Raw genomic sequence first — 6,000 nt, forward strand, 5'->3', positions numbered from 1 at the left:
TCTAGCTAAGCAACCAACTATTTTTCCTCTTTGAGATTATTTTTTATCTAATTTTACTCACTGACTTAAACATATTATGATATAGATACGCAGTTAGTCTAATAAAGAGCTTCGTGGCAGCCAAGTTCAACTATGTTTGGACTTCTGTGGTATCAACCTTTAAGTTTATTTTCACTACACACACTTAGATATTGATTAACCATCATTTCGATCAATGAATTAATTAAGAAAATGAAAACAAACTATACTTCCCCCTTTTCATGGGATAAGAAAATTATTCATAACTATATCTGAAGTTGACTTTTCTTGAGCAAAGTTACTCAAAGCTCTGAGTAAAACCTCCCAGAGGATGCGCTGCACTTCTCCACAAATGAAGTTGAAAGTTGGTGGAACTGCCTATATGTCATATCTTGCATTTTCATTAACAAATTAAAATCCATGCTACATGGAGTCAGAGAACTGAGAGGGATGGTGCTGAATGTCTGGGGATACCCGTTTTTCACATCTTCCATCACCTCTCCCGCCTGTCCAAGAATCAAGAGCAGTGGCATGGAAGATAGAGGAAACAATGAGTATACACTGATGTTGCTGTGCCCAGTTAGCTAGACACAAAAAGAAAATACATCCTTGGTTGGTGAAACCTCCCAGAGGGTAAAATGCCTGCCAAGTAAGCCTTACAACCCATGAGGAGGAAGAAAACCCATACCCGGGGTTTGTTCTCTGGACTCCACACAAACACACATATCACTGATCAATATAATAGTTTAATATATACTTAGGGATATTATATAGATACAATGTTTTTAAGAAAAAACAGAAAATATACTCTTTCAAACTTTCTCTGCTTGATAATTAATAAGTTTGCATCATATTATAAAAAGGTATAAAAAGGTCAGTCTAATCTAAAGAACCTCACGGGTCATCGTGGAGAGACACAAAACTTCATCATTACTATTTGACGTTGCAGAGTTAGAAGAAACACAGGACACAAGATATAAAGTGCTTATCACAAAGAAGGATCCAAATCATCATAAATGTTGTTATTGTTGTTGATAAAATTATATTTCCCTGATCTCAAAATATAAGAGAACGAGATGCCTGTGTTTGCCAAAGTCCCAGAGGTACATTCATCTTTAAAGCTTTCTTAGAATGTCTTTCTTTGGAGGAAGACATCCTTACAATGAGAGTACAGTCTCTGAATTCTTCTTTTTAATTATTTATTTACTTTATTGTGTGCATATGTATGTGTGCCTCAGTGTATATATGTGTATTGTGTGCATGCAGAAACCTGCAGAGGTCAGAAGAGAGTGTTAGATCCCCTGGAATGGAAGTTATGAGATACAATATGGGTGCTGGGAGCGAAACCCAGGTCGTGCGTAAGAGCAACAAGTGCTTTTAACCACCGAGCCACCTCTCCAGCTTCCGGACAGGTATTTATTTATTCATTCATTTAGTCAGCCAGTATTTATTGAATATATATGAGCTAGGAACTAGTAATTTCTGATCGATATTGAGCTAACTCCAAAATACACTAAATTAAAAACTGCAGTATGTGGCACACAGTACAAGAACCGAGAATTAAAAGAATACATAATAGAGCAATTGACTTAGCACAGAAAACCAAGAGAAGTAACTTTTACCCTGATATCTGAATTAGAGAAGCGAGGGAAAAGGACAGAGCTGAGGAAGGACAGGAGTTGTGCTAAAGGACACCAGGAAATAAACACAGGGATGTGACTCAGGGAAGGTATGTAGATTTTTATCTAAATTACCTCCAGAAGTAATGCTTTGAGATGACTCCATGTTGGTGATGCTGGAGCTAAATACCTAAAGTAAATAACCAGTCTAATTTCATAAAACTCTTTAAATTATGAATGTAATATAAATAAGACCCAAAACCATATTCAAAGTTCTAAGTATCTGACTAAGTAATTTGACCAAATAATTTCACTTTCAATGAATAAGAAGAAATATTTTTAATAATTTTAAAATCATATGTCTAATGGTTGTAAGCATAGATGGCCACACTCATGTTTCCTTTTAATGTATCACACAGGCAAACATTTAAACTGAAAAATAAACAAGAATATTTTGTCAATTGATGAAGTTGCAGATGGCCAGTTTTACAACTTCATAATTACCCTCAGCTCCCAAATGAAGCGTGTTTCTTCCATTAAGATTTTTGCTCAGCCTCTTTTTGTCCTCACAGCTTTTTTACCCCATATTTCATTATTTATTTTTAACCGACATTCTTGCATACGATGATCATATCACTGATAAGTCTTTTTTATAAAGCTAGTAGCTTTTGTCACTACCCAATAGGGAAATCAAGTAGAAGCTGTCAGTAATACAGTAGCGTAGGTTACATTATCAAAATGATATACCTGTGACATCTAATCCACAACCAAACAGCAAAGAGATCAGCTGACAGAGAGATAGACTGATCTGCGCCTGGCTGTGCTGGAAATCACTCCACTCACACATGAATATGAAATCTGATTTAATAGGCTTTTGCTCTGTAATGACTTATCCAAGCACTGTCAACAACACAGAGATATATGAAAATCTTTTAATTCGGCTAACCTGAAAGTAATTCCATTTGGTTATTGAAAGTCATATCTATTGTTTGCACAATTTCTTTACTGTCACTGTAGCATGCTTCTTTGCTGTCATGTTGACGAGATAGGCCAAGTCACAGCCAAGTCAACTCTGCTGTTTCTCTTTATGTTTATAAAATGAAGAAACACATTTTAAGCATTTAACGGTTCTCTAAAAGTCTCTCTCACCTTATAGATGGTCGTTATATATTGGCTGCGTTTTTACAAAGACCTTCAGATTCTATTTCATACAATATCACAAACTGCAGTGTACACACACACACACACAATTTAGAGCACAGATAGGTCATGCTACTGTTAGTAATACAGTCTCCTGCCAGGAAACAGCAAAATGATCATTGAAAGTGTTTCTACCATTCTGAAAACGTTCCCACAGGCCCAGTATCACTCTACTCTAGTCACGGCAAGCGGTGTAAGAGTAACCAAAGTGTCACTTGTATCCATGTAAGAACTTGGGATACAATCTAGTCCATGCAACAAATCCACCAATTGTCAAATACAAATAAGAGTAAATATATTTTTTAGTGGGTATCCCGACTGGTTGAACATTTAGCACTGTCCAATTCTATTTCGAAGAAAACTCAATCTACCCTGTGTCTTCTTTGCTGTTCTCTCGTCCAGGAGATGCAGCACCGTAGGTCTTGTGATCCACAGTTTACTAATTCTACTATCCCTTAACTAAGAAAGTTTAACCTATCCACCGAAGACTTTTCTGACCAAAAACTGTCGTGCTCTGAACCCCTGAGTTACTCACTAGACCTGAAGTTTCAAGCTATCATGGACTGTTAACTCTGCATTTAAGTATGCATATTAGATGCCTTCGAACTGCCCACAAGCTTCTGGAGGACAGGATACACAGAAGAAAGTCCCTGTGTGCCTCACAACACTCAAGGCAACCCACTGCTCAATCCAGGCCTTTAATATGAGAACTGTAATGAGTAATAAAGTACAATAAGAAGGCAAATAACTGCTACTGCAAGGTCATAAATGTTTTATTTTCTTCTTCGGGAACTTGGTATCAACTAACAGTCTATATTATAAGGAATGGCTTTAAAAGAAGAAACAGTCGCCGATACCAAAGACGTTAACAACGTTCCATAAATATGACTTTCAGGATCACAGTAATGGAATTATCTCTATGTGCCAACAGACCTAAGAGTGTTGCTGTGTAACACAGCCTTGCTATGATACTAAACTCAATGATTTAATGCGGTGTAGCCAGAGTCCACCTGACACGAGATGTTCCAGCACTACAAATGCACCTTACGCTAACAGTAATACACACACATTAAGAAGGAAGCCTCAACCCTATTCAAATGAACAGGGCTGTTAGGGAAAGCTGCTCACACTGGGACTCACCACAGGAGCTTCTTTTTAAATCACAGTAGTTCTGGGCAGTCTCTTTGATTAAACCAGGTGATGACAAGTCACCCTGATAATGTCTACTTCCTTTTTTTTTTCGTGTGTGTAACTATTGAAGATGTAGCTGTAATATGGAATTTCAGTCTGACCAAAGAAAATTATACTTTTGGCAGTCTTAAGGAAAATTCAGCTTAAATTAATGAGTCCCACTACCACAGTCCAGTCAGCAGTTTCTATAGAAACACAGGTTGTTACTTCAAAGGACATAACAAATTCTCTAAGGTACTCTGATAGACGCGTCCCAACTCACATCTAAGCTTCAAATTATGACTCTGTAATTGGCACCTGTATAAAGCAAATACAAAGAGAAACCAAAACAAACTAATTATTCTATAGTTTAGATGAAGAGTACTCTAGGTCATCCCTGGTAACTATATTTTAAAGAGTTGGTCATTGCAGACATAAACTCACTGAGCTGCTGTTTCTACATCCTCCCTGAGGCTTTTATAATAACATCTCTTCACATAAAATAGGTGAAAAGTCTTTGAACACCCCTTATGGGAAAGGAAGAATGGAGGCTGTGGGTTACATTTCAGGAGGAAAGTGTTCAACTGGGATGGGTTCATTAGTGAAAGCTGCTGAAACCAAGCAGGTTTTCTGTTCTATGTATGGTGCTGGTGGGGGCCTTAAGAGTCAAGAGGAGAGGACAACCAGGACACCAAAGCATCAAAATAGGGATCCATGACCTCCAAAGAGCACTTCTACCTGTACAGATTGGAGTGAATTTCAGACTTCCTTCTTTCGTTTTACACAGCATGTTCTACAAGAGGGTAAAAAACAGAATTGCTTCTAGTTCCGAGCGGTAGGGGCTGAGCATACACAGAAGGGAACCCCGCAACTCTGCCATAAATAGCCTTTCTTCTCACTCGGGATACTAGCCCCTTTGCATCAGCAAGGCGCAGCTTCCTAGCAGTAGAGCCATTCACAAATCCCTTGGTCGCCCCTTTGCGCACGCTCCCTGGGCGCTGTACTGTGAGCGCGAGTGCCTAAGACCGGAGCCAAAAGGTGAGGGGCCTGGCAGCCACCTGCTGTCAACGCCGGGCTCACTTTCCGCCCCGGTGACTCGACGCGAGAACACATACAGGAACACCCAACTCACGGACCCCGCGAGCCCCGGGTGCGCCACAAAGCAATCTGTCCACTCTGCGTGGCGGGCTCCTGAGGCAAGGGCGAGCGGCGGTCGGCGCGCTGCCTGGGGCTCCCGCCTGCCACACCGCACCGTACGCGCCCCGGCCCCGAATGCACCAACTCTGCCACGAAGACCCCTAGGGTGCAGGGGTGGGCCACGCCGCGCAATGCCCACGCCCGCCTTGCGAGTCCCCCCCCGCGGGGCCCGCGGCCGAGCCGGGGCCAGTCACCTGGCGCAGCTCAGGCCGGTGCGAGCCGGGCGCACCGCGCTGTTACCTGGAGCTGTGGGCTGGTCCGGACGCGACGTCCACTCCCGGTCGTTCGGCCACTGTCTTTCAGCACTCCCCCCGCCGCTCCCGCCTGCGCCACCGCAGCTCCTCCGCAAGAGCTTCGCAGGCAGTCATGATAAGCGAGAATGGGAGCGGGCGGGGCGCGCGGCGGCCGTGGGTGGGCGGCGGTGTGCGCAGCGGGGCCGCGGGGCGGCTGCAGCGAGCGCCTCCCGGGCAGGCCGCGCTCCGGCGGCAGGAGGCGGCGCCGCGGCCTCCGAGCGGGTGACAGAGTCGGGGCCGGGCGGGGGCAGCCCGAGGGCGGCGCTGGCCAACCGCGACGCTGGCTTCCGCGCACGCAGCCTGGCGCGGCGACACGCGCACACCCGCGGCCGAATCGGGGGAGGGAGTGGAGCCCGCGGAGCGCCGGATCCCCGCTCGCTGCGAGTCGCCTGGGAGGTCGGGGCGCGCGGCGGGACGCTGGAGGCTCTAGAAAGCGCTGCGCCGGGGCTCTTGGAAATGCGGATATTGTCTTTCCCCTCCTGGAAATCGGGGTAATTGAAATG

The 6,000-nt window shown here is 43.9% G+C and overlaps 1 protein-coding gene across 3 annotated transcripts in view; it reads right to left on the bottom strand.

Annotated features, from left to right (window-relative positions):
• Positions 1 to 5,668, bottom strand: part of Ccser1 (coiled-coil serine rich protein 1) — a 1,171,018-nt gene extending 1,165,350 nt beyond the window's left edge. For all 3 annotated transcript variants that reach the window (XM_057763688.1, XM_057763695.1, XM_057763698.1), the window contains exon 1: positions 5,445 to 5,668. The gene's annotated coding sequence lies outside the window, so the exon portion shown is untranslated. The remainder of the gene's footprint in view (positions 1 to 5,444) is intronic.
• Positions 5,669 to 6,000: the final 332 nt, after the last annotated feature.

Source organism: Chionomys nivalis, chromosome 1 (assembly GCF_950005125.1).
Source record: "Chionomys nivalis chromosome 1, mChiNiv1.1, whole genome shotgun sequence".
NCBI classification, from domain to species: Eukaryota; Metazoa; Chordata; class Mammalia; order Rodentia; family Cricetidae; genus Chionomys; species Chionomys nivalis.